The sequence below is a fragment of the Acomys minous genome (assembly GCF_964271855.1).
Source record: "Acomys minous genome assembly, chromosome: 7".
NCBI classification, from domain to species: Eukaryota; Metazoa; Chordata; class Mammalia; order Rodentia; family Muridae; genus Acomys; species Acomys minous.
In genome coordinates, this window is record NC_140488.1 from 25509824 (window position 1) to 25530655 (window position 20832).

Sequence of the window (20832 nt, forward strand, 5' to 3'; positions counted from 1 at the left end):
ACCAACATGCCCTTAGCTTTGTCCCCCTCGCCGAAGTAATACTGGGGGTGACCTGAGTTGGACTGTTGTCTACTTTTCCTCTGACACTAGCTGTCCTTCGCCACGCCGACCCTACAGAAAGACAGATAAGCACATTAATGCTCCCGTATCCCACCCTCCACGTTCCAGTCCCTACAGAAATGGTTCATAGTAAGGAGGTTGGTAATGGAAGTGAGCTGAGAGTAAATTCCAGTCCTCAAACCCCATTCTAGTCATGAAAATCCAGGGATCCGTCCCTTTCCTTAAAAGCCATCAAGAGCTTGGAGGGGAGGCTTAAATGATCTAAACCCCAATGTCCACACGACGCCAAGGAACATTACCTCGCAGGAATATGATACAAACTAGGCTTTTCCCAAGGGAGAGAAAGTGCAACCCCCGCCCCCGACGCCTTTTACCCTTCAAAAGCATACCCCTAGGAGATTCAGATGGCCAAGGATGAGAGGAAGACCGGAAAGGTGCTGGAAGAGTGAAAGGATTGTGGTGGGGAGGGTCCGAGGCCCCCAAAGAGCAGAATCCAGATGCTAAGAAGTGGGTGGGGGGTGCGGCATATTGCAGACGGCGTCTTCCCTCAGTTTTCCCGGAATCGCCACGGAACACCGTCTAACACTAGGAGTTGCTTACCAGTCAGTCCCCTAACCCCATTTGTGCGCGTGAGGCGGCCAGAGCCCAGCCGGGAAGCCAGGGCACAAACTCCGCGGAAGCTGGCCTTCGCTGCCGCCGCCGCGCTGCCTCGGGCCTCCCTCCCTCCGCTCTCGGCCCCGCAGATCTACCTTCGCCCCCGGCCGAGGCCAGACCCCGCTCGCAACTCCACGCCCCTACTCCACCCCCTGCTCTCCCTCCCCTCGCCCTCTCCTCGCCGGTCGGGCCCAGCCCCTAGCGCCGCCCCGCCCTAGCGCTCGGTCCAGAGCCCAGCAAGTGCCCCGAACTCGCCCCCCGCCCCCACGCCCAGGCCAGTCAGGCCGGGCCTGGTTTCCCCCCTCCCGTTGCGCCCCGCCCCCCGAATCCACGTCCTACTTCGCCACCCAACTCGGCCCACTCCGGGTTCGGCCCGCGCCCACGCCACCGGAGTCGGTGGTTCGGTCCGGTGTACGGTCACCCACCCCGCCCTTGCCTGGGTGCCGGCCTGCCTGCCCTTGCTAGCCCGCCTAAGCGCGCAGTCCCGATCTTGGTCTGGGTCGGGGTGCCGGCCTCGGTCCCGGCGGCGCTGCAGCCTCTCCACGAGGGCTCGGTTCACGCAAGATCCGAACCCGCGCAGGGTGGGGGCTGCGGAAAGCAAGTTTCTTTATCCTCAACCCCCCCGCCCCCGCCGCAGGGCCACGCCGTTCCCGCCCCCGTCACAGCGCCCCCTTCACCTGGGCAGAGCCCCCTGGCTGCTGTCGCAACTTTGCTCTTCTCTACACCGCCCGGGAAGCGGGCAAAGCGGGAATAGGAGGGAGGTGGCGAGGAAGGGGGGGGGGTGCTGGGATCAGGCCGCTGGGCTCCGGGAGGACACGTGGGGAGGAGGGGAAGGAGGAGGAAGAAGGGGGCGGGCCTGCAGTTCTCGGGGCTCCCCCCTACCAGCCCCGGGGAAGCCGGAACCTCGCCGGGCAGCCGCAGACCCCGCACTGGCCACGGGGGAAGAACTGAGCCACCTTCCCCAACCAGCCCTCCGCTCCAGGAAGGGGAGGAGGGGGGTGCCGCAACGCCGTTCGGGGTCGGAGAGCGATCGTTTTCGCTCCTGTTTTATGTGTAACACGCTCTCCCCGGTTTTTTGTTTTTTGTTTTATTGACTATGTCTATGTAGGGGGGCGGGGGTCTTGCCTAAGGGGAACGTCCCCGCCAGACACCCCGCCCTTCCTCAGGCCCCTTACTTCCCCACCCTTGGCTACCTCCGTGCGTGGTTCTGGCGCTCCAGAACTGAGGCCGCGCTCAGGCGCAGCCCCAGCCCGGGTGCCGAAGTGGGACAGGTGCTAGGCAAAGAAAAATGCCCGGTCTCGCCGCCTCGTCTTGCGACTCCCGCTCGGCCCACTCTTCGTGGCAACCTCCCAGGCTACAAAAACCTTGGGTCACCCTCAGTGGGCATCCCTTGCTTGGGTGTGAAGGCATCTGGGTTCGCGGGGAGACCCGAGGGAGAAAGGAGGACAGGGAAGAAAGGTCTGTAAAGAAGGAAGCTTGCAAGGCTTGCAGAGGAAAACCTGCCTAGGAGAGGACCGTGGGTTTGGTTTCTGCTTGCTTTTCCCCTGGGCTCTGGAGACACCAATCTGAACCCCCTGACCCTTCCCCTTTAACCTAACGACCGCCCGCCAGGCCAAAGGAATAAATCCTTCCTGTGTTTATATCGAAGGCCATCTCGGGGACTTGAAGGGCTTAGAAGCTTGTGGTCCACGTTCGAACTCTGATGACTTTACATTAACTCTAAAGAGAGAGAGGCTTTGCGGAGATGAAGCTGCTGGCTGACTTGCTTTCAGTCTTAGGGTGTTTATTAGCAGCTCCAACCCTGATCTGGCGGTGAGGACTTCGAAGGTATTGTCTCAGCTCAGAGGGTATCAGGGGAGATGTCTAGCAGTTCCTAGAGAATTCTAAACAGAATGTGAAATAAATAATAAGAATTTGGAAAAATATTCTTCATGTCCAGATATACTTACCACTTATTATCTACGCTAAGGAAGCCAGAGAAGGTCATTTGAACTAGAAGGAAACGGCAGGAATAATGTCTTTCTCTTCTCCCTACCCCACCTCCACTTCCACCACCCCTAGGCCGGAGGTTCCACCTCTAAGCGAGGGGGTGTTTTTTTCTCTCCTTTGTAAAGACTTCACAAATGGCAGTTGAGACTTGCCTGCTGTTTCCCTCACCTGCACTAAGGGATGTGTATGAGCATAAAAAGCAGCTAACTATGGCGGCTCTGCTATTGTCTGAGATCTGATGTTCTATTACCCCTTGTTGCCTGTCCTCACTACCCTCAACACTAATTTCAAGCAATGTAGACACGGGAGGACCATCCTATTTTGCCGTGGGAATCTCTTTACTAGCTGTTTTACTTGGCCACACCTGCCCACCAATGCACATACACACCCATTTTAAAAAATGTTTTTCACCAAGAGAAAATGAGGATTCAGAAATATGTTTAAGTTAATCAACATATGAACTCAATATGCATTACTTAGCAGGGAAATCACCTCCATGTGGCTTGGTATTGCAGACCCTGCTTGAAGTTGACTGTCTTCCCTGATTTTAATTATTCTGGTAATTACTAAATCATCACTGATCTTAAGGCCTTATGACCTTAGGGCTACTCTGCTCCCCATTCTGAGGCTGAAATAGATTTTGGACACATCAATTTGCACTGGTCTGTTTTTGTTTGTTTGTTTTGTTGCTGTGGTGGTGGTGGTTTTGTTTGTTTGTTTGTTTGTTTGTTTGTTTTTGCCATTTGGCTGCATCATTTATCCGGCAAAATGAAGGTTGGGGGAGAATGGTTGCTTCCTGGGTGAAACTGTAGCTTTTTTGAGCCCTTTCCTGTTGGGGGACAGACTTCCTGCCCTACAGGAGATGATGGGAAGCCAAGGATCAGTGTGGGGAGAGCTGTGGGAACCCTTTCAAGCGTGGAGATAATAATGAGAGATAATAATGATTACTGTAGTTGAGGCTAGCACCCTAACATAACCATAACAAGACTGCCTTGCATTTGTATAGCATCAGAGTAGTGACAAGCCCTTTCCTTTATGTTACTCGACTTGTATCTCACTTCAACTCTTGGTTTTTTTGACTGAGGAAACTAAGTTTCTTAAGCATCTATGAGTGGCTTGCTCAAGGTCACTCAGAGTTTCTGAGCCAGGAATTCCCGTAGTCCCACCTCCACATCCAAAAATATTTTCACTATAATGCAACACTTTCATTAAGTGTCAAAACAGCCTTTTTCCAGGAAGAATTGTCTTTCATAATTCTCCCATCCCTAGCAGGTGTTGACGCAGACAAGAGTACCTTGGTGCAATAGAAAGATGCTCTAGGAGAAATCTGACAACCAGAGCCTAGTCCTGTCTTGTTGATAACTAGTAGGGGGGCCTCAAATAAGCCCTAATATTTGGCCAAGAAGTAGAGCCAGCCTGATGCCACGTACTTCATTGTGTGTCCCCTCCCCCAACTCTAAAATACGGAAACCAATGTACATGCTGTATTACCCTCACAGGGACATCCTATGAGCACCTTAAACCACTGCACTCATGCTAGAGTTATATCAGCAATGGCTAACCCCAGGCTGTCTAGGTGTAGCACATGGACCTAGGAAGAACACTGGACTGGGCCCTGCCCTCCTGATGCTTCACAGACAAAGCAGGGCATTTGAGGGTCCCAGGGTAATTTAGGTTCCAAACTAACCTTGGACTAAATCCACAAGGATAATTATGTTAATTCTCTGCTTTGTTCTGTAATCAAAAGCCTTGTCTCTCTAGTCAAACAGCGTAGCCCTATGACAAAAAAAAAAATCTTCCTGATTGAGAGCTTTAGAATTATCAGAATGAAGCAAATTGGCAGCTTCTGGTTGTCCCTTCCTGTTCAGCACTTCAGTCAACTGAAGGTGAAGTCAGGTGTGGGAAGCAGCATCTCAGGCCAGCAGACCAGTTCATTCTACCTACATCACCATAGTTGAAATGGGACTGAGTAAGGGAAAGGTACACTAGAAGCCTTGGTGGGTGTTGATGCATCACTGTGCTCTCCAGCAGTTCACTTTACATCCTCCCCATTCTCCTCTCTCTCCAAACCATGGTCCGACCATGTTTCATTTTCTCACCCAACATTCCATCCTGTTTTATTTTTATGTTCCAGAGGCAGGTGGGGTTGGGGAGGGTTCCTTGCCCCTATTTGTCATTTGAAAATCTCAGCAAATAACGAATAGCAAACCCAGGTGCAACCAAGCTAAATGCTTGCAGATGTACTCCGGCAGGACAGCAGGTTGAGCACCGAGCTAAGTGCTCTAGCTACTGGAGAAGGAACAAGCTTGAGGAAGGCCAGGCCTCTGCCCTCTCAGCACCCCTAGTCTAAACAGAGAGACAGTATGTCTGGTGAAACTTAACTCTGTAAAGGACCAACAAACTTTCTAGATTTTGTTACCAAAGTGGCAAAATGAGGAAGAAGGCTAAAATCACCTTAGAGGCCCTGGCAGGGGAAACTACTCAATCCACTAACTACTCCCCAGTCCCCCTAAGACTACATTAGTAAGTTGTTGTTTTGGTTTTTGTTAACCAGAATCTCACTGTATAGTCCTGGTTGGCCACTATGTAGCCCAGGCTGACCTCAAACTTACAGAGACCTACCTGCCTCTGCCCTCCAAATGCAGATATTATAGCATTCTCATGGCCCCTAAGACTAGATTAATGAATTGGGGGGTTTTTTGGTTTGTTTTTTAATTGTTGCTGTTGAAATGGGGTCTCATTGTGTGATGCCTGTTGGTCTGGAGTTCACTATATAGACCAGGCTGGCTTCTAACTCACAGAGAACTGCCTGCCTGTGTCTCCCAGGTGCTGTAAAGGTATGTGCTACACAATTGGTTAAATACGGTTCTTAATCAAAATAAACCTTGTAGCAAGTTTGTAATCCCAACATTCAGGAGGCTGAAGCAGGAGTGTATTGCTCCAGTCTGGGCTACTTGAGACCTTGTCAGAGACACAAAACAAAACCCTGCCTGGCTTGGTGTCACACGCCTTTGATCCTAGCACCCAGAGGCCAGAAAGAACTCAGGCAGATTTCTGAGTTCAAAGCCAGCCTAGTCTACAGAGTAAATTCTAGGACAGCTTGAGCTACACAGAGAAACCCAGTCTCTAAAAGTCAAAACAAAACAAACAAAAATACCCCACAAAAACAAAGCAAAACACACCTAAAAACACACAATGCTAAAGGTAAAAAAGGATCTTAACAAAAGACGAGGCATGGAAATATGGCTCAGCAGTTATGAGTGTATACTAGTTCTGCAGAAGACCAGAATCCAGTCACATGCACAGAGACATGTACATATACATAGAATTAAAAATTAAAGCCGGGCGTGATGGTGCACGCCTTTAATCCCAGCATTTAGGAGGCAGAGACACATAGATCTCTGTGAGTTCAAGGCCAGCCTGGTCTACAAAGTGAGTCCAGGACAGGCAAGGCTACACAGAGAGACCCTGTCTTGGGGGGTTGGGGGAAGAAACAGTCATAGCTATTCCCTGAAGCCAAAGTCTGTGACCCTTCACCTGGCTTTCAGGGTTCTATTAATTAGGGTTCTGGTCTCCTTTTCTTCCATATTCCTCCCAAACCCTCTATTCTATTCCAATCAAACACGGCCTTCTGTATTCTATTCCAATCAAACCTGGCCTTCTGACCATTTTTTAGGTAGTGTAGGCACTTGGGGTTTTTGACATGTTGCAGATTCTCTAGTGTCAAGTTCTCTCTCTCTCTCTCTCTCTCTCTCTCTCTCTCTCTCTCTCTCTCTCTCTCTCTCTCTCCCTCCCTCCCTCCCTCCCTCCCTCTCCCTCTAACAGCGATCTGCCTGCCTCTGCCTCTTGAGTCCTGGGATTAAAGGCATGCTCCACCACGCCAGGGTCTCTTTCACACTGAACTGTCATGACCTGCTCCTGACAGGCCGCTGCCATCATATTTAACTTGTCCTCTTATTTGGCACTTCTCTCTGCTTATTTTTCCAAATAAGTCTTCAAAGTCTTTGGTTGAAGAGGTACCAGTATTTCTCGTCAGTGTATCAGCTCTCTTCGTCTCCATTTCCTTAGAGAGAGCTGATTTCTACATTTGGCTTCCCTTTTAGTAAAAAAAAAAAAATCATTTTTAAGTTGTGGGCTCTTTTAGGTTTTTGGCTGGTTGGTTGGTTGGTTTACTGCTTTAATTTTTTGTTTTGTTTTGTTTTGTTTTGTTTTGTTTTGTTTTTGAGACAGGGTTTCTCTGTGTAGTCTTGGCTGTCCTGAACTCACTTTGTAGACTAGGCTGGCCTCGAACTCACAGCAATCTGCCTGCCTCTGCCTCCCGAGTGCTGGGATTAAAGGCGTGCGCCACTGCCACCACCAATCGGCTACTGGTTTAATTTGTTTTGAGGCAGGGTCTCACAATACCCAGGCTGAAGCCAGGGCATGTCACTGCCAATCCCAGCACTCAGGGGGGCAGTGGCAGGCAGATCTCTGTGAGTCCAAGGCTAGCCTGGTCTACAGAGCGAGCTCGAAGACAGTCAGAGCTACACAGAGAAACTTTGTCAAGATGGGGGTGAGGGGGCTGGAGTGGAGGCATACGCCTTTAGTCCCAGCACTAGGGAGGCAGAGGTGGGCAGATCTATGAGTGTGAGGCCAGACTGCTCCACAGAGCAAGTTCCAGGCCAGTCAGGGCTCCAAAGAGAGATGTTTAAAAACACTCATACATTAAAATAAAATAAATAAATATATTTTTGAGACTTTTTAAAAGGTCTCCCTAAATTCCATGGAACTGCCATTAGGAATGGTTGCAGTCCACTATGTTTGTGCTGGGACTCAAATCCAGGTACTCTGCAAGGACAAGTGCTCTTTACCAGTGAGCCATCTCTCCAGATACATATACATTCATCCCATCACTCAGGAGACAGAGGTAGTTGGCTTTTTGTGAGTTCTAAGCCAGCCTGGTCTACATAGTAAAAAAAAGAAAAAGAAAAGAGGAGGCGGGGAGGAGGAGGACCTAAAGAAATAGCTCAGAAGAGCTGGGTGTGCTGGGTATAATCCCAGCACTTAGGAGGCAGAGACTGGTGGTTCACCGTGAGTTCAAAGCCAGCCTGGTCTACAAGGTGAGTCTAGGACAGCAAAGGCTACACAGAAGAACCCTGTTTTGTGGGGAGGGAACCCAAAGAAATAGCTCAGAGGTTAACACTGCTTATACTCTGCTCTCCAAGAGGATAGAAGTTTGGTTCCCAGCACCCACACCCACACTGGGCTCCTCCAACTCCCTCCAACTCCAGCTCCATGGGATCCAACACCTTCTTCTGGACTCCACTGGCACCTATACTCACATGTACACATCCACATAATTAAAAATAAGGGTAAATCTTTCTTAGGAAGAAAGAAGAGCAGAACAGCGGCCTTGTCAAGGTGGCCCATGCATGAAGCCTAATGACTTGAGTGTGATCCTCAGGAGGACAGGCTCCCAAAGGTTAGGCTCTGATGTCCACATTTACCTGCATTCACACACACACACACACACACACACACACACACACACACACACACACACACTAACAGTAATAATAATGATGATGATGATGATGATGATGATGATGATGATGATGATAAGCCTTTAATCCCTGCACTCGGGAGGCAGAGACAAGCGGATCGCTGTGAGTTCAAGGCCACCTTGGTCTACAAAGCAAGTCCAGGACAGGCAAGGCTACACAGAGAGACCTTGTATTGAGGGGGAGAAAAAGCCAGGCGGCGGTGGTGGTGGCACATGCCTTTAATCCCAGCACTCGAGAGGCAGAGGCAGGATGATTGCTGTGAGTCGAGGCCAGCCTGGTCTACAAAGTGAGTCCAGGATAGCCAGGATTACACAGGGAAACCCTGTCTAAAAAAAAAAAAAAAGAGTAAGCACCTATGAGGGGCAATGTGGGCATGAATGTCCTCAAATCTTGCCTACCATCCTCCTATTAACCCTCTCTGCCACTATTCCACTTGTCAAACCAACTACTCACACACTGGTGCCAAGGCTATTCAGTGGCCATCTTATCTCTTTGGCAAGTATTGCTTTTATTGTTAATTTTGTGAAACAGGGTCTTATTCTACAGCCCAGGCTGGCCTCAAACTTGCAGTAATCCTCCCAATTCAGCCTCCTAATTGTTGAGATTACGGTCTTAAATCACCACACCCAGCACAAGAATTTCTAAGTAATTGGATAGCAAAGACCATGTCTTTCACATGCCCTAGCCTAGAGTTCCCAACCTAAATAGCATTGTATAAGCACATAATTTTGCTACTATAGACAACTCACTAAAAATATGATCCTCTGTGTATGCGTATGTATGTGTTTATATATATATATATATATATATATATATATATATATATATATATACCTGTGTCTGTTCTTTCTCAGAGAACTGAAAGGGATACTATAAAAATGCATTGCCCATTTTGTGAGGAAAGCCAGGAAATAATTTTAAAAAGAGGAAGAACCTAGAATTTGGATTATTTTGCCTTTAGTACCCATCCAGTCTATATCTATGCACCAGAGTTTCTCAAAACTTAATATACATCATAGTTACCAAGGGATGAGGACAAGGAACCTGGTGGCATTTCAAATGATTGGTATGAAGTGTACCTTTGGTGGTAGAACATGTGCTTAGCATGTGCCCGGCTCTGGTTTTGAAACTCAGCACCAAAACAATTCAGATTTCAAGGGCCTCTCTTCCGTCATTGCTGTATTGAAGTGGTCTAAGGTAATGCCTGTTCTATACATTTCTAAAATTCTCTATGACCAATTGTGTTTTTAGTTCTGTTTTGTTGTTGTTGCTGATTTTGTTTTGTTTTGAAACCAGGCTGCCTCATGTATCCCAGGCTGCCCTTGAACTCTATGTAGCTGAGGAGTAGCTTGTACTTCCTGTATTCCTAGAGTTGCAGGGATTGCAGGCAAGAGCAACCACACACCATTTATGGGATTGAACCCAAGACTTCTTGCATGTGTATATCCATGTGCGTGTTTTTTTTGCCCCCGAGACAGGGTCTCTCTTGGCTACCCTGAAACTCTCTTTGTAGACCAGGCTGGCCTCAAACTCACAGTGATCCATCTGCCTCTGCCTCCCGAATGCTGGGATTAAAGGTGTGCACCACCACGCCTGGCCTTGTGACAGGATCTTGTCATAGCCTGCCTGGCGGGCCAGCAAACTCTAGAGATTCTTCTGTCTAGGCCTCCCTAGGGCTAGAACCACAAATCCACCCCACCCCACCCTACACAGTTTCTTAGATGTGTTCTGGGGAATGAATTTAGGCCCTCATACCTGTATAGCAAACACTTCATTGACTGATTGAGCTAGCTCCTTCACCTTTATGGGATTCCTCGCCCCCTCTTTTTTTTTTCTTATTTTTTTTTTTAGCCCTGTTTGGCATGGAACTTGCTGTGTAGACGAGGCTAGTCTCAAATTCAGAGATTCATCTTATGCTGCTTCCTAAGTACCAGGATTTAAGACATGTGCCACCTGTGTTAGTGACCCATGGCTCTTCAGGCCCCACTTCCTTTAGCCTCTGACAGTCACCATTCATTTGCTTTCTGGTTATATATATATTTTTCCTGTTCTTCATAGTTCATGATAACCTTTTGCTTTAGGTTTCTTTCACTTATCATGTTTGTAAAATTTATCCATGTTGGAGTGTCAATATTTCATTTAAAAAAAAATAATGTGTGTACACATGTCTGTGCAAGTGCATGCAGGTGCCTGAGGAGGCCAGAATTGTCAGATCCATTGGAGCTGGAATTACAGATGATTGTGAGTGGCCCAGATGTGAATGCTGGGACCTGAACCTGAGTCCTCTGGAAGAGTAGGAATCTTTCTTTGCCCCTGGGCTTTCTCTCCAGCCCCTAATACTACATTCCTTCTATGGCTGGATAATATTCCATTGTATGGAGACACTAATTTATTTATATCCAGCTAGGAAGGTTTTCTATCTGTTGATTTGAGGTTTTGTTCTTTGTTTGATTAGCGGAGGCTTGAGATACAGTTTCATGTAGCAAAGTCTGGCTTTGAACTCCTGATCCTCCTGCTCGTACCTCCCGAATGCTAATGTGCTCTGCGTGTCCGAGAACTGGCTATGTAGCCCAGGCTGGTCTTGAACTCAGTGGAATCCTCTTGCCTCAACCTGCCAGCTTCTGTGATTACAGGTATAGTACCATCATGTCTGGCTTTCATGGTGTTTGTTGTTGTCTTGTTTGTTTTGTGTGTGTTCATGCTTGTGCATGAATGCTTGTATATTTGGACGCACATGTACATGTGTCCAATTGTTTGGGTTTTCTGTTTTTGTTTTTTGTTTTTAGACAGACTGGCCTAGACTGGCCTTGAACTCACTGTATAGAAAGCTGGCGTTATCCCAGCACTCAGGGAGGCAGAGGCAGGTGAATCACTGTGAGTTCGAGGCCAGCCTAGTCTACAAAGTGAGTCCAGGACAGCCAAGGCTAACACAGAGAGACCCCGTCTTGGAAAACTAGGGAAAAAAAATAGAAAGCTGGCCTTGAACTCCTCATCCTACTGTCTCTACCTTTGTGTCTTACACCCAGCTGTTGGTTTGTGAGGCAGTGTGTCAGCACGTAGTCCAGAACAGCCTGACACTCACTGACCTTGTACTTGCAATGATCCTACTGCATTTGCCTTTGGGTACCGGGATTCTAGAAGAGTTACCATCACACCCAGCTTGTTTTTGAGACAACATTTCTCATAAGTGCTCCACCTAGTAAGCTCTCTTCTCTTTTCTTTTTAAGCTACATTTATTTATTTGTGTGTGTACACGTGCATGGGTGCATGTGTCATTAAGTGCATGTAGAGGTCAACGCACAGGAGTCAGCTCTCTCCTTCCAGACTGTAAGTGCTAGGGACCAACTCAGGTTGTCATGACATGTAACTAGCACCTCTATTTGTTGAGCTATCCTTGGTGCCTGCTCCCCACCCCCTGCCTTTTTTTTTTTTAAGAGGAGGATTCTCATATAGGGAAAGCTGGCTTCCAGACTGCTGTATAGGCAGGAATGACCTTGAACTTCTGGTTCCCCCTGTCCCCACCTCTCAAGTTCTGGAAATACAGCTATGCACCACCATGTGAGGTTTTGTGCAGTGCTGGAAAGAGAACCCAGGGTTTCATTTATGCTAAGCAAGAACTCTACTAATGCAATTACATCCCCAGCTCAAAATTTCCTTTCTTATTGTTTGTTCATTGGTTTGTTTGAGACAGGGTTTCTCTGTGTAGGCCTGGCTGTCCTGGAACTCTCTGTAGACCAGGCTGACCTCAAACTCACAGAGCTCTGCCTGCCTCTGCCTCCCAGGTGCTGGGATTAAAGGCCTGCACCACCACCTGTCTTATTGTTTTACTGTTTATTGTTTTTGTTGTCTTCACATTTGTATTTATTAAGGTTGTATGTATGTGGGTGATCTGGGGTGCACATGCCGTGGAGCACATGTGGAGCTCAGAGGTCAACTTTGTGGGTTGGTTCTCTCTGCCCACCCTGACGTAATTAGAGGCATGTACCACCACACCTGGCCCTAGTAAGTTTTAACGTCAAAATTTGAATCCATGCTATCTGGTTCAAGTCTGTGCTCCTAAATTCTGTACTCAGGCTTGACTACTTAAATAAGATATATTTTAAAAATAGTTAATTTGCTATTTAAAGTTGATCACATATGCAGGGTTGGCTCATGCCTGTTATCTCAGCATCCTAGAGGCTGATGCATGAGTCAATCAATAGCTGGGCTTGGTGGTATACCCCATCAATTCCAGCACTCAGGAAGCAGGACAAATTCAAATTCAAGGCCAGCATCAAGCCACTAAGTATAAAATAGCAAGATCCCGTCTCAAAATAAATAAATACATTCCCAGAAAAAAAAGTTACAAGATACAAATAAAAACGTCTTCAGAACTAAGATTGTACAACGAAGTCACTTAGCTCCAGCAAATGTATGTACAATTTCACTAGATTTTATGAAACGAGACATAATTATCAACTAGTCAGTCACACAAGCATTATGGATTAGGAATACTCAGTTTGAGGCCATAGACTGCAAATCCCTAAAAGATACCCAGTCAACAAAGAAACGCTCTGTAAAATTGCTCTTTAGGCAGTGCTAACAATCTGAATATGGGATCATGCATGTTCCAAAGATGTTCAAGCAGCTAAACAAATAAATAGAGAATTGGAGGCTCCTGCCAGACTGTGGTGGCACATGTCTTTAATCCCAGCACTCGGGAGGCAGAGGCAGACGGATCTCTGTGAGTTCGAGGCCAGCCTGACCTACAAAGCGAGTTCCAGAACAGGCATGGCTACACAACAAAACCCTGTCTCAAAACAAAAACAAAAATAAAAGCACATAAACAAAAAGCTAGAAGAAAGAAAGGAAGAGGAAGGAAAAATAATTGGAGGCTAACCTTCAGTAAATTAGAAAATTCCAAAATCAGTTATTTAGAAATTTTAAAAAATCTAGCACTGGAGAGATGGCTCAGCAGTTAAGCGCCCTTACTGTTTTTATAGAGGACCTATTTGTTTCCCAGCACCAACATGGCTGTAACTTCTGTTTTAGGGGATCTGAAGCCCTCTTCTGACCTCTGAGGATTCCTGAAGGCACATACAACACTTACCTACATCCAGATAAAATAAAATTAAAATTAAAATAAACAAATTTAGGGGAAAAAAGGAAACATTTAAATCAGGACTGTGAGATGGCTCAGTGAATAAGACCGATTTGCTAGAGGGGCTGGAGAGGTGGCTCAGGGGTTAAGAGCACTGGCTGCTGTTCCAGAGGTCCTGGGTTCAATTCCCAGCAACCACATGGTGGCTCACAGCCATCTATAACTCCAGTTCCAGGGGATCCAATGTCTCTGGCCTTCACAGACATCTGCATTCACATGCATATACCCACAGGCAGAGACACACCTACACATAAATTGAAATTCATAAAAATGGTTTGCTACCAAGCCTGGTGACCTGAGTTCAACCCTCAGGATCCATGTACTAGAAGGAGAAAGCCGACTTCCACAAGTTGTCCCCTGGCTTCTCCCCCAGCTCATTTCATCCATCTGTTCATTCATTCAAAGCATTCAAAGGTACATAAAAGAAAATTCTAAAGTCTGCGAAATGCCTGAGTGTTCTAGTTAACTTCACTAATAAGCATGCATTTGGTCATAAGCTGACACCAATAACAGCTCCTGATTGCCAATTGGAAGGTGATTCCCTAATCTAGATGTCTGGCAGAGGCCTTTTAGACCTGAAGCGTTCTCTCTGACAGAAGAACCCTAGGTGAGAATGCTATTCTAACACAACAGCAATCACATGATTTTTCTTCTGATTTCTCAAAGGTGTGGACTTAAAAAAAAAAAAAAACAAAGAAAATGCATGCGCGCGCGCACACACACACACACACACACACACACACATACACACACACACACACACCAAACAAACAAAAAACCCAGCTTACATCTTCTCTGGAGGTTAGTGATACTCAAGAATGATGTTCTGAGCATCATCTTGTCCAGAAATGTCTCTCGTTACCCAGTCAGGCACACAGACCGGATTCAAAACCATTAGCTGTGGCTTAGTTCAGTAGACTACAATGGACATCAAGGACAGCCTTAAAGGGAGAAAGATGCTACAAAAGACTGAAGGAAAGCCTAATTCTCCATTTGCAGGTGGGCGTGGCAATGTTGTGGAATTGGAGACTGGAAGGACCTGCCAGGACATTCATGAACCGTGTTTTTCTGTGTCTAAGATGTTCTCCTGAGCAAAGTTCTTTGAGGCTGAAAGCCTGAAACGCAGATTCCTCTGAGCTTGCTGTATGCTTTATTCTGTTCTACTGAACTCAATTCAGAGGGACTTGGAAGTGGTATAATGCTATGGGGAGAACCTATATAAAAGCATATTTAAAAGGATAGACTGGCCAGGCGCAGTGTTACAGGCCTGTAATCCCCGTACTCAGGGAGGCAGAGGCAGGCGTATTGCTGTGAGTTCGAGGCCAGCCTGGTCTACAAAGCAAGTCCAGAACAGCCAGGGATACACAGAGAAACCCTGTCTCAGAAAAACCAAAAGGAAAAAAAAAGGGAGGGGTATGCAGGCAGGGAACTCCAGTTTACTCACTAATACTGGGTTTATGAGGTCTAAATGAGTCCTTGTATGTGCCACTTGGCCAGGGAGATTTCTATCTATGGGCTCAGACAGTAAACTTACACATGGGGCAGATACCCTCACACAAACACATTTTACAGTGCAGTTAACTTTCATCAAGATCCAAATAACCCATCATGCGGGGAAAAAAAATCTCATCTATTTGTGTGGAGCTCTGGGGATGACAAAAGGTACTACCCACAACCCCATTGGTTGATTGAATCTTGGAATGGTCCTGAAATTTCTGGAGTACCTTGGAAAGAATCTCAGAGTCAGCTGGTCAGTGGTGACATATGCCTTCGATCGTGATATGGCATTGGAGGATGTGATGGCCTGCTGTTGCAGACTTCCTGGGACACACCAATCTTGAGGGACCAGGGTAGTGGGAAGGACTCCATGCCTTCAGCTGAAAGAAGCTGAGACTCGTGTGCATAAACTTATTATTTGTGGCAGTCACAGAAGAAGCCAGATTCCCAGCACTTGGGAGGCAGAGGCAAGGGGATCGCTGTGAGTTCGAGGCCAGCCTGATCTACAAAGCGAGTCCAGGACAGCCAAGGCTACACAGAAAAACCCTGTCTTGGAAAAAAAAAAGGGCTGGGCTGTGGTGGCACACGCCTTTAATTCCAGCACTTGGGAGGCAGAGGCAGGTGGATCGCTGTGAGTTCCAGGCCAGCGTGGTCTACAAAGAGAGTTTCAGGGTAGCCAAGAGCTATTAACAAGAAGAAGAAGCCAGAGGATCGGAATGCCCTTCCCTGATTTCCTTACATCTGTCATTCAATCAGCAGCCACCAAGTGTTTGAGCTCATTGGCTCAGCTCATTCAGAGCCAAGTGTTGAACAAGACTGTCCCTTAGCTCTCTCTTGCTGTAGGAATTGTGATGTCGTCTTCCTTTCTAGTTCATCCCTCTTGTTCATTAGAACCACACTTTACCACGGTTCAAATGTTGAGGGAAGCGATTCTATGCAAATCCGTCTTTCCTCCTTCCTCTCCTCACCTTTCCTCCTCCTCTCCTCTCCTCTCCTCTCCTCTCCTCTCTCTCCTTTCTCTCTCTCTCCCTCTCTCTCTGTCTCTGTCTCCGTCTGTCTCTGTGTTTCTGTCTGTCTGTCTGTCTGCCTGTCTCTCTCTCTCTCTCTCTCTCTCTCTCCCTCTCTCTCTGTCTCTGTCTCCGTCTGTCTCTGTGTTTCTGTCTCTGTGTTTCTGTCTGTCTGTCTGTCTGTCTGCCTGTCTCTCTCTCTCTCTCTCTCTCTCTCTCTCTCTCTCACACACACACACACACACACACACACACACACACACACACACACGGTACCCCAAAGCTCCAAGAGCTCAAACTGCAAACTGTCTCTTTCATGCTCCCATGTTCAGGACAGTACTGAATAAACCAGGTCTAGGGGAGAAAAACTGAGGTTTGTAATGCGTGATAACAGTAACAGTAATCCTTCACATCTCTGTCGAACTTAATAGTTTACAAACCACTTCCATCCCAATTCCCTTATTTGATCCTGTAGCCTGCCATCATCCTCCATATTCAAAGATAGCCTTCTGATCGCTATCTCCAGCTGAGAGTGAAGCAAAGCTAAGGTGGAACCAAGAGGCCCTTCTGCCCTCTGCTAAAAGACATCATGTTGGGTTTTTCTTCTTTCCCCCTTTTATTTTTGCTTCTCGCCTTTGCTGTGCTGTCTGTAGAGCCTGCAATGGCCTGTGACTCAGCTTTCCAGTCAGATGGGGAGGGGGGATATTGGAGCTTTAGGGAAAGGTCTTCTGGCCATCTAGCTCCCCTAAAGTGGAATGCAAAGCCTTTGCTTTGGCTCCAGCCAGAATGGGGGGAGGCCCTCTTCTTCAGGCAGCCTCCAAGTAAGCCCTAGCTTACCAGCTCAGGAAATTAGGCAAGCCCTGCTGGGGAGGAAGAACAGTTTCAACAGGGCCAGGAAAAGAGAGTTGTCCTGACGCTTTAAAGAGAACGTGGAATAGGGTTCTGAAGCTGGAGCAGTATGGCTAATGCAGGCATTTGGACTTTTTTGCTTTTTGTGACAATCTTGCTACGTAGCCCTGTATGGCTCAGAACTCCCTTTGTAGATGACGGTGGTTTCAAACTCCGAGATCTGCTTGCCTCTCTGTTCCACCCACAAGGGCTGGAATCGAAGGTGTGTGCAACCATGCTTGTAGTATACAGCCACACCAAAGGAACCCAGGCTTGCAGAAGGCATAACTCAAAAGAAGAGGAGTCTTTTATCCTATTAACTAGGTTTCTAGGCTTTGATTTGTTGTTGGTGTGTGCATGTTCCTAGAGGCCAGAGATCTACATGGAGGGGGGGGGTTCTTCTTCCTCTTTAGTTATGCTTTACTTCAGTGGTTCTCAACCTGTGGGTCTCAACCCCTTCAGGGGTCAAACCCTTTTATAGGGGTCACCTAAGATCATCTGCATATAAGATATTTACACCAGGATACGCGACAATAACAAAGTTACATGGTTACAGTTATAAAGTAGCAGCAGAAATAATTGTATGGTTACTGCATAAAATAAGTTTTATGAGGTCATCACAACATGAAGAGCTGTATTAAGGGGTCATAGCATTAGGAAAGTTGTGCACCACTGCTCCATTGCTTTTTTTTTTTTTTGAGACAGGGTTTCTCTGTGTATCCTTCTATTGCATTTTAAAAGACAAGGTCTTTCACTCAACCCAGAGTCCAGTTTGATTCAGCTGGCCTTTCTAGCCAGCAAGCTCCAGGGATCATCATCTTTGTCAACCTCTTCACTCTGCCCCGCCCTCAACCTTGTTCTCTCTTCAAAACATGCTTTCTCTGTGTACCCCTGGCTGTCCTGGAACTCATGCTGTAGACCAAGTTGGCCTCAAACTAACAGAGATCCTCCTGCCTCTGCCTTCCGAGTGCTGGGGTTACAGGTGTGTGCATTACACCCGGCACCCAGGAACCGTCTCTATATACTCAGCACTGGGATTACAGATTACAGACTGAGGCACCTGGAGGTTTACATGGGTCCTGAAGCTCTGAATTTAAGTCCTCATGCTACAGTGCCATACTCTCTGCTAAGCCATCTTCTGAGCTCTAGGCTTAGAGGGGGTTATTGTGGGGTTCTTGGTTGTTGTTTTAAGGGTACCCCCCTGTTTTTTACAGCAAGGGTTTATCTGTGTGTCCTTTGGCTGTCCTGGAACTCGATCTGTAGACCAGGCTGACCTTGAACTCACAGAGATCTGCCTGCCTCCACTTGTGCCCCACCTCCAACCTTGTGCTGGGATTAAAGGCATGTGCCACCACCTTCTGGTGACTTTGGGGTTTTGTTTTTGTTTTTTTGTTTTTTTGACATAGGTGTAATCAGGCTGGTTTTGAACTCACTGTAATCTCGTTGCCTTAACCTTCAAAGTGCTCCCAAGTTCATGCACCATGCTCAGCTTCTAGTTCTTGCTTAAAAGCTTCTTTAACCATTCCCATCCTCTCCAATATCTTTTCACTCTTCAGGGATTTTTTTTAAAATCCTTATTGAAACAGCATCTCATATAATCCTGGCAGCCTTCAAACTTGCCATGAAGCCAAGGAGGCAGGGGACTCCTGATTCTCCTGCTTCCAGTTCCCAAGTGTTGAGATTACAACCTGTGCCACCAGGCCTGCCTCGTTGTCTACTTTCTTCACGGAGCCGTGCTTCATCTCCCTGCCTCTAATGGAACCTGTTTTCTGAACTAAAGACTTTTTTTCAGTGAAAGCCAAAAAACACAGAGTTTTCAAAAGCTAGCTCAGGCAAAGCTCCTTAAGCCTCACCAGCCATCATTTCTCTCCAGTTTGTTTTCAACCCAGGGCTCTGAGCACAACGGGAGCCCCACAAGTCACCTGGCCCAGCCCTGGCCCCAGATGACAGTGTCTAAGAAATGGGAATGGGGGAGTGATAGGGAGATATAAAACCACTGTGCTGTGGTTTGCAATAGCAGAAGATCAAGGCTTGTCCTCTCCTGCTAGGAAGAATCAGAGCTCTTGGCATTTTGGAGCAGGGAGTTCGAGCAGCAGGAGAACGCTGCTGCTTTTAGGCAGAAGTCAGGTTAAAAAAGCAATAATAGGGAGGAGTAGCTGCCATGCAAGGGTGGGGATGCAGCCTCACAGTCCCCTAGATCTGGCCATCAGACAGTTGAGGCTTCAGGCTTCAAGCCCTATTCAACCTTGGAAACTCTCTTCCCCGAGGAGAAAGAAGATTCATTCTAGCCTAGGAGCTCCCTCCTCCGCCCCCCGCGCCGCTCCCCCCCCCCCCAAAGCCCTGTTCCAGCCCTGGCCTGGACGTTTGGGGCTAGTCCAGTTAGCAATGTCGTTCCCGGTAGTGGCAGCCAATGCAGGGCAGGAGTGTGTAATTGCAACCACTTCCTGCCCCAGCTTGCCCTATGGCTGGCTCCGCCCCTGAGGACAGTCGGGGCGGGGCCCAGGTACAGTGAGAGAGTCTAGTGGGGGCGGAAAGAGCTGCTTAGCAGCCCGCCTTTAAGGGAAATCAGCTAAGATTCATAAAAGGACAAGAGGGTACCCTCCATTTGAGCCCGCCAGAACTAAAGGGGTGGAGGGCATTCTATTGGCGTAACTTATGCCTGCGTGGAAGGATCTAGATCACAGTGTCTTTGATCAGTACCAATATTAACTTTCGTATCCAGCTCTAATCTTGCTGGCTTGGCAGAGTGGAGAGCCAGGGTCTTCATGAAGAGATGCTCTTTTCTCTGGTCTAGGCCACAACTACTGTCCTTCTGAACAATTTCCAGTGCAGAAGAGAGGCAAAAGATGAGTGCTGCTGAAGACCCTGGTGGTACACACCATCAGAACGCACATACTCCTCCTCTTTACCTGGAATTTCCAGGATCCATATGCGTTTGTATGCTGTTTGGCTACTCAGGCCTTGCAATGCCATATGAGTGGAGAGGACATCCTCCTTAAAACACCCTGGGCTTGCCAAAGACGGAAGGAACGCTATTTCCCTCAATTCTTCCTGGGGAGCTGAGTGGGTGAGATGTATACTTTGTAGCAGAGATGGAGACCATAGTTCTTTCCCACCTTCACATAGTAGCTATATTACCTTGGGCGGCTTGCTTATCTTCTTTGAGCTCCATTCTCCTGGCCAGTAAAACGAAGCTACTAACACTTGCCCTAGAGCTTGTGACAAATGGAAAATGAGACATGTATGAGAAAGTGCTTTGAAAGCTGTATACAAAAGCAAGGAACAGATAATGGTATTCTATGGGTTAGAGAAAAGAGGACCCTAAAGAGAAAAAATGTACAGGACCCAGTGATGACGGTGCAGACTATCTTCTGGGGCATCCTGTAGGAGGCTTTCACACACAGGTGGGAGGTAAGCCTGTGTAAGACTTCCCTGTTGGAGTTGGATCTGAAAGAAAAAAAAAATCCCAGAGGAGGTGAAGGAGAAAAAAAAAAAGCCTTCCTATCTCTCTTGTTGAGTCCTGGTCACCACGTGAAGAAAGGCCAGTGGCGTATAATGAGTTTTATTTGGGGGGAGGAGTTTGGCCTGTCAAGACCTCTAAGTGTAAGACAGCAGCTGGAAGTTCGCTACTCACATACCTCACAGGCAGCAGGCACATGCTCGCTGGAAGGAGCAGAGAATGCTTTCTCTTCCACCCTCTGCGGACAGGGGGGTGGGGGTGGGGTGGACAGGGTGGGGGGAGGACAGAGGGGAGCTAGGCAAGCCAAGCACACTCAAGGACAGCTGCAAACCTGGCCTGTAGGCTTCTTTATCCCCTTTGCACTCTGGCAAGGGCTGCCTGGCCCTAGTGACCCCGGCCCTCCCTTCTTTGATCTGCTAGAGCCCTGTCCTCCTCCACTCAGATGGGTCCATTCTCACTAGGTTGGTAGATTCTGTGTAATGATGGCACAGGTTTCAGATATTTACCTATGGCTATGAATGTCAGCAAGCCCTATGTGCAGATTCTGGCAGGTGTCTACATACAAACATGTGTCATATATGTGTATATTCCAGG

General features: G+C 47.5%; 1 protein-coding gene across 5 annotated transcripts in view; it reads right to left on the reverse strand.

The window, feature by feature from the left end:
* The window catches only part of BCORL1 (BCL6 corepressor like 1), a 66152-nt gene extending 64686 nt beyond the window's left edge, over positions 1 to 1466 (reverse strand). For 2 of the 5 annotated variants that reach the window (XM_084790903.1, XM_084790900.1), the window contains exon 1: positions 661 to 827. The gene's annotated coding sequence lies outside the window, so the exon portion shown is untranslated. Of the gene's footprint in view, positions 1 to 52; positions 92 to 660; positions 828 to 1391 lie in introns of those variants that run through there. The other 3 variants (XM_084790904.1, XM_084790902.1, XM_084790899.1) reach the window with 3 other exon arrangements.
* Between the last annotated feature and the right edge of the window lie 19366 nt (positions 1467 to 20832).